This window comes from Ascidia mentula, chromosome 3, assembly GCF_947561715.1.
Source record: "Ascidia mentula chromosome 3, kaAscMent1.1, whole genome shotgun sequence".
NCBI lineage: Eukaryota > Metazoa > Chordata > Ascidiacea > Phlebobranchia > Ascidiidae > Ascidia > Ascidia mentula.
The window spans coordinates 15,863,528-15,875,589 of record NC_138568.1 but is presented as its reverse complement, the minus strand read 5'-3'; the positions used below and the strand labels follow the sequence as shown (position 1 = coordinate 15,875,589).

The window sequence follows — 12,062 nt, the reverse complement described above, 5'->3', positions numbered from 1 at the left end:
TAAAACCACAGCATTTCCATTCCTTAACCAAACTCAACCCACCCGCCTAGTTTCAAATGACGCGCGCGTTTGCCTGCCTTGGCTCGCCTCAGGCAGCATGAAAAGAAACTGCTCGTCTAATAGAATAATACACGTACTTCCTTAAAAGGGATAACAAAATGTACAATTGGATTGTATGCTAACATTTCACTACCTGCTGATACAATTTTGTAACACTACAAGATTAAAACGAAACACGATTAGTGATACAGTTGTAATAATTGAATTAGAATTTCAACATCTAAAGTAATCATTGTGATGTCACAAACAAAATGGCGAGCATTGTTCAGTCTCGCTTGGTTAGTTCTGAGGCTGGGCAGTGGGATGCTGATCAAGTCAAAAGTAGAATGATTTCTTTTGTTTAAGTATTATTAGGTTAGTGCAAACTTATTTCTTTGATAAAACATGGAGAAAAGACGATTAAACAAAACACGTGATTTAGGCTTTTATCTTAATGAGCAGTTTATCAAAATTGTGCATTTTTATAACATTGACCTGTCGAGGTAATGTGCATATGAGCAAGTTTTACAACGAGTCGTAAAAAACAGACATGTTTGTAACCAGTTAATTTACAGCACATTTTAAAAACACTAAGAAAACGTTAACTAGGCCACTGCACTTCATATTTTATACTTGGTGCTTGATAACTATAAAACAAGTTGGTCCGACATTTATGTTAACCGCAGACACCGTCAGTAAGTGTCAGTGAGTTCATCTGAGTGCCAAAACGATTTGTTCGGATGTTAAAGCCAGCCAGCCAATTTTGTGTATTCGTTTGCCATGTTGAAATCATGTAACCTAACAGGACACGAGCCTGCGCCGTCGGCACGTCCTATTGACATTTGCTCTTATCAGCGCCCAGCCATGCTTCTGCAGCAAGGTTTTGGCAGCTTTCGAGTGTTGGACGTTGTTTGTCAGATAATATTTACTGTCCTGGACAAGTGTTTGTGTTAAATATTGGTATAGAAAGTTGTTTTTTACCCGATTCCTTGCTGTATAAGCAGGTGCTCGAACAGGTGCACATTACTGGTAGTGTTCCTGTTTTATAGTCCAAACTGAATGCTTGAGAAAATGTAATAATGATATGTTTTAGGAACATCTGGCCTCATTGAAATATGTAAGAATTTCTGCAATTGTTTGAGAAATTTATTTAATTTGCTGTCATGTGCACGCAAAAAGTTTCATGCGAGAAAAACACAAAATATGGATATACTGGTTAACACTGTCAACGTTATGACGGTGTTTTCTTCAACTTTCAAGTTTACAAAGAAGAACTGTATCGTGGTCATCAGGTAACCTATAATTTCTTAGTTTAGTTTCATCTGTATTGTAGAAAAGCCTTATATTAATTATATCAATTTGGTTATGTTTTCCTGCAAAGGTAACTTTCGCATTTTGCCTTTTATATTGATGGAAGTCAAAAATTGGCGTGTTTTTGTGCATTGTGTTGACAATTGTTTTTTACATTTTTGTTTAGATGTGACTGTAAATTAGACATTTATTTAAAAATCGTGTTAATATGATTTGAGTATACCAGCTGCATGAAAAATTCTTTTTGTTGTTAAAAGTATTTGACAATCTTCTGTCCAGTAGGATTTACAATACTGGCCGTAGGAATTAACGCAATAATTCCCAACTTTCAATTTGTCCCAATTTTGGATTACCACAAATCACAAAATGTTTTGGGCAAATAACTGGGCGTGCTTGGTTGAAGTGGTTTTGTGTTTCAGACTATTGTTTTTTCGGTGTATAAATACTGGTCAAACTAACTTATTCAAGTAACTTCTCGTGTTATAAAACAGATGAATTGTTTATCGTTTCATTGTCGGTGCAGTCAGCGAATTCCAATATCTTGTTCATTGCTTCAACTAAGTGATGCCTTTTGAGTGAAACAAAATCAATTGATTTGCGGGGTAGGACCAGAGCGGGACATTTTGGAAACAGAACAGCCCTCCAGTTAATCCCTGTGGCGTCGTTACGATAATATCGCATGGGCATGGGTTCATCGTTTCTTCCATTTGGGTATGCACTGCTGTTTATTTGTGTAAGAACACGAAACTTCTGGACAAACCAGTAGTGGGCCTATTGCGTTGAAACTTACATTGCTTTATGTAAAGTGACTGGAGGTGACAGTATGGTCTTGTAAACTGTAAGAGGTTGATTTGTTCGTGGTTTGGGGTGTTTGTGTAAGCCGGCTGATTTCTGTAAAGCAATTACAGGCAGTTGTCAACAAGTAATTGTACCTTGCTGTTCTACACAACAAACTTGCAAAGTTAGAACAAACAAAACTGCATTAAACAAAAGTGTTAGGTGAACAAAAAGGCAAAGATCCAGCTTGAAATGTATTGCCAATATTAGGTTATCAAAACGTATATGATCAGTGCACTGTAAACTATTGTTTATCTTGCATCATGAGAGGTTTAAAATTCCGGATGTTTGAGCTTTATGAGTGCTTGAAATTAAAATTGTTTAATTTAATGGTAATGCTAATTAATAAATACTTTTAAACGCGGAGCTTTGTCAGTTTACGGTATTGAAGAGGAAATTAATTTACACGATGAAAAAATTAAGCTGATTATCATGTATACCTTTTTTTCCTTTTGTGGGTTGTGTTTGGCTGTGAGTATGATGGGATAATTCAAAACAACATGTTTTTCCTTTTACCTCCACACAGAAGAAAAAATGGGAGTAAGGTCTATGAAAAACAACATGTCGTGGCTTAAAGCTAATGTGCGGTTAAATCCGAGCCACACTTCCGAATTTAACATGTGCTCCCGCAGCGAGGCCAAGCTAAGCGTGCGAACTCTTTGCTTGGCATCCGGGACCATTGTCTTGCTTCCTATGTGGTAACCAGCGTGGTGCCCGATTATGATGTCACAGTGGCCAACTTCTGTTTCGTAATCCCAGCATATGTCATAAAGTTAACGGGGCTTAGGTGGGCTTAACGAGCGTCGTCAAATCGCGCGTAAACTGTTACCGCACCATATGTTTGACAGGGGAGCAAAAAAACTTGTTGTGTATTCTAATACAGTTTGTTTCAACCGTCACATATTTACAAACTTTATTGCAAAGCAATTATCTTGCGAACCGTCAAATACTCCAAACCAATAAAGGTAAACCTCAGATGTATTAGGGATTTAGAAGACTCTTGAAATGATTGGTACATCCACAACTTTTCTACCTTGTCAAGTATTCGTTTAACGTATCTTTGAAACAAAATTGCGCAGAAGTTGTTCACTGGCCTATGAGGCATTTAAAACGTTTGTTTCCAAAAAATTGTATTACTGTTTGTTTTCGGCCTGGAAATGTACTTTTTTTTAATTTTTATAAAATTTATATTTGTGCTTAAGAAACTGTGAATTTTGCAATTCCTGAATTAAACTACTTTAAGCTTTCGAGGGATTTTTGCGTTATTCAATATTTTTCAACATGCACAACATTCGTTCCTTAGCAACTTGTGCATACGATAAACAGCAGTTCTACAGTAACATGGCGGGGTACTCGACTGTGCCACTGTGTAAAGGAAAACCAAACGTTGGCGCGCACCTTTGCTAAGTCAGTTAGAGACCTCGCGCCGAAAACCACGCAGTCGGAACGAGTGTGATTCTAACTAAAGCATAAAGAGCAAGAGAAAGCCAAGCAAGCCTACGCCTTTGTGTAAGATTCTCCTTTTACGCAAGAATGCCGGGGCGACCGACTTCTTTTGGCTGCGCGGTTGTGTACGGCAAAGTACCGTGGCCAACGTGATAAAGTTTGGATGGTCCCACAAGATGGACATATGTCATTTACGGGATGTTTGCTGGTGACGAGTAAAGCTTGGGATTAAGGAAATTACGCGACAAAAAAATGCGAATGTCTCGCCTAATCTCATAATACCATAATGGACAATTTGTTTTATTTTCGGGATGGTTTGTGTGATTTTGCCACGCGTCAATTAACCATCAGTGGTCCTTACTAATGCAGCGTATTAAATGATCACAGAAAAACATCCATTAACGATCAAAGTGCTTTTACTTTTGATGATGTCATTTCAAAAGGCTGCGGCAAAAGCTCCAATCGCTGGTTATGTAAATCCGACTTCAAATTGTGTGTGACAGTTTATTTTTTTTCATTAGGGGAATTAGTAGTGAAGGGAATGAACTGATCGACTGATTTGCTAAACCTAATGTGAAAAATTTGTTCCGACTTTTTTGACGTTGCAAAAAAAGAATTTGGTCCAAACTTAACCCAGTTGATTCAAAAAGTAATTTTTCCCCTCGAGTAAAGCATTACTATTTTCAAAAGAAATGCTGTTTTTTGGAACGCATTCTTACGTTTACGTTGTGTAACTACATTTCCCAAATAATTATTTTTTACCAACCATTAAACGCAAAATGTTTCTTGCCAAACGCCAACTTTTTGACCGACATCAATTTGTTTTCACACAAAATTTCAGCAACGATCTTCAACCCGCGGTCAGAACAGCACGGGGTAATTTGAACGTTTAGGAAATTTGTCGGCATCCAATTTTCCAGATCTGACCGCAGCGAAGAGTTTGATAACAGGCATTTTTTAGACCGCCAGACGACATTCGGTTTGACAGCGGGATTACGATCCCAATCTTTAAATAATTCGTAACCCCGGTGGTCCGAGTTTACCAGGCGGTCAGAATGTATCTGGCACACGGCTATCACGTATCAAATTTTTTGTTTTGGGTTAAATTTCTTTGTGAGCATTCGTATTTAAAAAGATTGAAGTTCAATGAAGTCTAAAATTTAAATTATCGATTAAATTAAGTCAACGATTAAAAATGGGTTGATAATGTTGGTTTTGGGTTTAACTCTTCAAGTGGACTAATTGTCGTTTTCTGAAATGTCTTGAAATAATCATCAGGAATTTCAGGACATCCTTACATTTAATTGAATGTACGTTTATGCGTTTTGCTAACTTATGTCATCAATGTGTTCGTGGTGTTTGTCACTAAACTTTGTATGATGAATACCTTAACTTGAAACGAATTATTTATTAGCTAAGAGCTATTGTGGATGTTTGTGTTTAGTTGAACATACTCCATCGACCCTTTCTCGTCTTCCCGTCGAGTTTGCTTGTTTCATTATTGCAAAGCAAATCGAAGGTAGTTAAAAATCGATGCAAACCTTTCCTGTCCAGCAAGTTTAATTAACAACCACCTCAACAGTGCCTACGGTTTCTCTGCTGCGCTCATGGTTCAGCAAATAATCCAAACACGGTCTCAAGGTCTACGAACCTTAACATAACTTGTGATCCGTGTTGCGTTAACTTAGCTTCGGAGCCTCGGTTTAGGGTCAACGAATATACACAGTAGCGTTAGCCAGGCGCCCAGATATCGTGTATACATTACCCAGGCCTTGCAACCCCAACGCTGCGGTAATACAATTAACGGATTATGTTGGAAACGAAAGGCCGAAGAAATTCCTCTCTTTCGTTGTTTTCTGGGTCGTTATAGGGAAAGTGGGATTAGGAAAATTAATTGATCGCCGTTGACCTGGCTTTCGTTGAGGTGATATACCCCTGGAGCAGCTGAACATACTTTAAACTGACCTTTGCCTTAGCCTTGCTCCAAGGCTGATTTCAAACAAAATTTTCTTTGTGCAAAACTGGTTCATGGCTGACCATTTCCCACGGACTGCAAACTTGAAGGTGGAAGCAGGTTTTTGAATTGTGCTACTTTTTATTAACTGCGTGAATATGTTTGCATTGCTATATATGTGTGTCAAAACATAAAAGAATGACCCATATTGAATATATGCTTCAAAATACGTGCAAACTACATATTCAGATTATACAATCAAAAATAACATACAATGCAAATTGGAGGTGGACTTATTCTAAACAGAAAAAAAGTTATTTTCAATAGGTACAATGTGTATATTATACTTAATGCTTTTTTTCAATAAAAAACAAGCTGTTTTATCTGCTATTTTAATGATAATTTGCCAACGTATCATGCACTTTTATACTTTATTGGAATGTGGTGGGCTTAAGTTGAGTTAAACAAAGAATTACCCTAATAAATATCAATGTGTCATAAATTGCTGGTGTGAACCGGCTGTATAACCAGCAGCCAAAACACTAACAACCGTTGTCTACTGTTTTGAGAACGCCTGCGATTCACGCGGTCGAATTTAAATAGAAATTGACGTGACTCTAATTGAATGTGATCCTAAACGTTGACAAGAACAGTAACTCGCGCCACCAAAGCACCTTCCATCCCTCTGCGCGCTAATTTAGCCGACTGGTGCGTCTACTGTGGTCCAAGCGGCTCATAGGCGCTTTATCACCAACGCAGTTGGGCCGCTAAATATAACCCAACGTTTTAGCTGGACTGTAAACTACAGCCGAGGCGCAAATCGGGTGTCAAACTTCATTTTCGGATCTGGGTAAGCGCCCAGACCTTTGCTTAATGTGTGGAAAAGAGAGGATAAACAATTGCGTTTCGACGTGCTTGTGTGGTCCGCGGGCCCGAGTGAAACCTCTTAAACGCCCTGAAATTCGCCCCGCGCGCGTTTAGCTGCCCTGGTGTCAGTGGCCAAACTTGGAGAGATGGAATGAGTTGTTTTGACCCCAGCTTGCCTCCATGTTGTGGTACGTTAGTCGTGCCCAATTGCCGGAGAAATTCAAATTTTATACATCCAGGCGTACAGGAAGTCAGTCTGTGATTCCTGGTGGTCATAGTCGGCACTGAAATATGTGGATACTGGTATAGGTGTTGTCCTTTGATGCATTTTATCCTTTTAATTCTTGTAGAAAACATTTACTTGCACTTTTACAACATGTCCACCTTATTATAGAGATAAATGATTGGAATTGTCTTGTGATTTCTGCGTGGGAAAGTGTAACTTTAATTTGATTTAAATGCTAGTTTTTAATTTGGATGAGAATCATGGCCATATTAGATACAAACAAAACCCATTTACGTGACTACATAAAATTAAGTCCAGAATAACGGAAAATTATCTATTTCCTTGATTACTGCGCGAATTTTTTCGAATGTCTATATATATTTTCTTTTTACTTTTCTAAATCAGATCAGACAAACAACAATGAATTCTAAACAACATCATTCGATGGCAACTGACTCACCTCAGATCCACAGACACTTACATGAGGTAAGCCCAGACGCATTTGTTGATTCCGCCATTTTGTTTACGCCTCGTCAAGCGCTCGACGACAAGCAGTTCACTGTGGTTGATTATGTCGTCACTGTTGCACAACAATGGAGTAGCGAATTTGCGGAAACGGATTATGGCCGCGCGGCGACGCTTTGAAGACATCGTTTGTGACGTCACAATTTCGCCTCTTATGTGGCGAACTATTGTTGAATTTAACTTTCGCGTTTTTTGTCAGCAGAATTACAAAATTTTGCGCACTTCTTGAAAATATTGGCTGTAAGTTGTCGTTGAAAAATATTTTTGAAATAACTGAATTAAGTTGGGGTAAAAATTTATTTATTAGTTGTTTAAAGTGATCTTGTTTCTACTGACTAGTGGATTAATACACAATATTAAACTAACTTGAAAACTATGTTTCTTGAACTAGCAACGTAACTGGTGTGTCGTGTGCTCGGGGCTTGTTTTTGTCCATACACATTATACTGCTTGACGTAACAGTTACTCTTGTGCGCCGCCAAGCGGTTGTTCGGTCTTAATGTCTCCAATTCCATTGAACACATAACTAAGTTTCCCTTTAAATTTGCTAGGTGTGATAAATTTGTAAAAGTTAATTATTGAATTGTTGTGTTGTGTCTAACAATGGGTTTGTATCAGTGTGGACTATAAATTTATCCAAGCTGAGCTGCTGTTACTCGGAAAAGTGGTTAATCAACATGTATATCATCAGCAAAGGCTTAAAACAACAAATTACCTGATAAACACAACTGCCGAGCAGAATGCGGCCAATCTTTTAAACAAGCGCTATCTATTACGTTTAGGCAACAAACAGATGAAAGATTCGAGGTAAATGTTTGGATTTAGGCGGACCAAGCGAGACACGTGTATTTGTTGAACGAAATAACATAAACGTTGTTTTTCAGAAACGTTATTGACAGCAATCGGGTGTTGCTAGATGAATAACACAAACACTTATCACTAGTGGACTTTGAGGTTGTATGTCTGAAATCAAAACGTTATTCTTGAAAAAGGTTTAGTCCACAAGGAAAATTCGTTTGACTCTTTTTATTAAGATGCTAATCAGGCAATATATGCGATGTGTCTGGAACTTTCAACCAAGCCCTTTTTTATATATTTTCAAAACAGTACTGAGTGATTTGTATGCAAATTAGATGGGACACCTTTTTATGCTGTTCGGTGTACGGTGTTGGTAAATAACTTGCTTAACACACTTACTCGCAATAACTTCCGTTCCTTCTTACGACCGAACCGCTGAACTCTTGCGGCCTCAGCCAAGTGCTTTTTTGTAGTTGTTTTTGGTCGTAGGCGAGAGAGCGAAAAGTAACAACGCATTACGTTCGTTTTGTGAGTCACCGCCTACGAAGTTGGAACGCAACATTCGTCTACTGACAGATGATGGTGTGGTCGATAGGATGACCACAATTGATGTGTGGCCGCGTGTTTTGCACTTCGAGGTGTGTTTGTCAGGCGTGCCTCGGTTTCAAAGCCGACCATAGCGTTGTTTAGATGTCAGTGGGAACACGGGATTCAAAGATTCCACCGAGGTTGTTTTAATGTGTTTTTTCCTGCCATTCTGCAGAACTTTTGTTGAAAACTTGTTTTCAGAGTGACAATTGTAAAAAAGTATAGGTCACAATTGTTTTATGAAAAATAATTTATTGTTAAAATCATAAGCCGATTTTGTACGCGGTTTCCGTCGACAAACTGCACAAAAACGTGGAAGATCATTAAAGATGTTCACATGTCATATAACGATTCCTCAAACTTTCATTCCTTCATCTTCGTCGAACACCCGCGCGTGTACATGGCTTCCCACAAGATGCCGAAACCATTTAAAACAGGAAGTGAAAATATTGAAATGCACTGACCGCAATCCGTAAACGCGCTTGGTCCTCATTGCCACCTCCGCTTGTGTCTATCCGCATAAGCTTAAACGCTCCTCGCCAATAACTTTACGCATACTCTGGACCATGTCCCTGACAATCTATCCGTGTGTCTGGGAGTTAATCCCCCGTATCAGGACGCCCCATTTCACCAGATAGACTCATTGCTTGGCTGGCTGTTCCAGGAGGCTCTCCCTTACAAGCGAACGACAAATTCGTTGCTTTAATGCGGTTTGTTGCGCGATTTTCAGTCACTCTTAACACGACAAGGACTTTGAGTTCAAGGACTTGTGATGCTCGATGAGCGAATGATGAAAATATTCGCCTTATGTGCTTCGACTTTTATTTTTGAGCTAAAGGGACATATTATCTTTGTAGTATGGTAGTTGGATGCCAAGTAAAGATAATTTCTAATATATCGCAAATTGAAAAAATGTATTAAATCTTTAAACAGATGGTCGAAACTGTGCAGTATTGATTATTATGGCTCTTTTGATTCTTTGAAATTCTGTATCGCTACAGAAATATATAAATCAGCTTTACTTGTAAACAGTAACTTCATTATGCATTGTAAGTTGTAAGAAACATACACATTATACACTAGAGGTCACTGTTGCAGTTGTAGCGTTTTGTTGATGTAACCGTGACAAATATTGAGTGGCAAAATCTATTGGAACAAATTAAATAGTTGTTATCCATGCCAAGCATATTTAAAAAAAAATTAAGTCACAACGTTAACCATTCAATGTCAAGCTAGAGGAAATGCTGTCAAACATACGGGCAGTAGTTTCAATCCGTTTTCACATGATAAATCATAGCATTATACCAGCTTAAACCGACTCATCTCGATCGCCGATATACCACCAGTGTTGTCAAAACCACGGCTTTTGGCTTTAGGCTAATCACATCTAAACACAGGCGGTGGACGCGAAATATCGCGATAAAGCCAAAGGCAATGTCTCGATACTCAAGCTGATGGGTTTACAGTCAGCAGTGTGCGATTTGTACTTGGATTAAGTCTGTTTTATTGGGATGCTAAACAGACTTTTAGTGTTGCTAGTAAACCTGATTGTGTAAATTTAAACACGAAAGCTTTGCCGCCGCAAAGCAGAAGTTCTGACTTGGTAGTTGAAAGTCTTCTTCTTAACTTATGAGGTGACAAACACAATATGTACATTTTAATGTATTTTTATACGAACAGTATTTTAAAGTTTTTATTTAGCGACACATCACAGCTTTAATCATAACTGTGTAATAATTTTGTGGCTGCTAACCACCTTTTTGTAATTGTTCAGTTACGGGTTTTGGATAAACATTTAAATTAAAGTCAAAAAGTTTTACGCTCAGGTTCATTTATTTATTCTCAAAACCGTGTCTTGCAAGCAACAGCTTCAAACCGTCTTAGTTTGAAACAAATGCTAATACAGCAAAGCGTTTTGATTTTTGGTTTAACTTTTTCAGAATTGTGTATCTACCCCGCAAGCGTTCATTTTGGTTACGCTTTGTATTGTATGTTTACAAGTGTATCACTCACAAGCTCAAATATTCATGCAATAATCCCCACTCACTCTCGGCGCTATTATTCCCACTTTAGTTGTTTTATAAAGCGACAAAGAAACACATGCGGCAACCGTTGAGTTGATCCCCTGTTTTACCTTCACCAATCTTTTGCTTCCATTGTTATTGTGCAACCGGAATTCGTAAACCCTTCAAGTAGCATGGTTATGGATGGGTAATCCTTTGCAACTGCTTGCTTATTGTGTCAGTGGAGACTTTCATTGTAGCAATTTGTGTAATGGAGCTATCATAATTGCAGCTGATTACCCAACAATAAACATATGCTTAGTCATCGAATCGAAGCCTTTTGTTCTATCGCTCCAATGTATTTTACGTCATCAAAACAATAATACAGTATGTACAGCATGCAATACATTTAAAATTTATGATTAAATAACCTTAAATAAATCTGGTACATGGGATGGATTTCACAAAAACGGTTATGTACCCTTTTGTAAAACTCTACAAACTTTCCTTTAAATTTTAAACACCAGGTGGCGACAAACATGTGTATATGGTCATAAATTTTCATTTGTAGTTTTAGTTTACATTGTATGTTTTTAAAAACATTGACAAACATACAATATGTTTGATCTTTAAAATCGTGGTTTGATGATGAAAATTGCAATTGGCGGTTTAAGTGTTCATAGTTCTATACTACCTGCGTGACATTAAATTTATTTTTTTTTAAATTAATGTTAGGTCCAAAATATCGTTCAACTGTTTGCCTAAGTTTACTTTACACACTTAAACATCAGCATTTATACTTGTGTATTTTGGGTGGCCGCCATTCGCAGACAGATGTCGCTGTTCAACAGTTGCACGTAAATGTCACATCAAAATACTACATATCAAAAGTCCGATATTTGCACGCCCTCTGGAAAAAAGCGCGTCTCCAAACACCTGGACTTGTTCGTGAGCATTCAAAATAGCTGCCGCAACTTGACACGATGCTTCTCTATGTCGTCACAATCACTCAACACGTCACACGCGCTCCCTTGACGCCTTTTAATATCTTGTCATGCGTTGTTGGGTCGTAGCTCTGGGTGTGAAGAGAGACGGCGAAATTATGTTGCTCTTCTGTCATCTTCCACGGTTTTTGTTACATTTGGGCATTGACGCCCTTTTTAATGTGTGCTTAGCGATGACATGTTGCCTCTGGACTGTTCGGGCTATTAGTTTTCAATGAATTTTGTTCGGTTTGATGGCTATGCAATATGGTGGTTCAACTTTTTTTGGTCGAAAAACAGCCTGCAGTGAATATTATACCTGTGTATGCATTTAACGAATTATCCTTAATGAAGCAAATCAAGTTTTAGGTTTTAGCATGGCTTATATAAACGACATTTAAAAAAAAGAATTACATTACAAAACTGACTTTCAACTGAACTGTGAGAACCGTTTGTCCAGCAAACACTTTTTGGAATTGCAGTCA

General features: G+C 38.1%; 1 protein-coding gene across 3 annotated transcripts in view; it reads left to right on the top strand.

The window, feature by feature from the left end:
- The first annotated feature begins 1,137 nt into the window (after positions 1-1,137).
- LOC145894955 (uncharacterized) overlaps positions 1,138-12,062 on the top strand; it is a 28,671-nt gene continuing 17,746 nt past the window's right edge. For all 3 annotated transcript variants that reach the window (XR_014401587.1, XM_082983680.1, XM_082983679.1), the window contains exons 1-2: positions 1,138-1,331; positions 7,086-7,166. The gene's annotated coding sequence lies outside the window, so the exon portion shown is untranslated. The remainder of the gene's footprint in view (positions 1,332-7,085; positions 7,167-12,062) is intronic.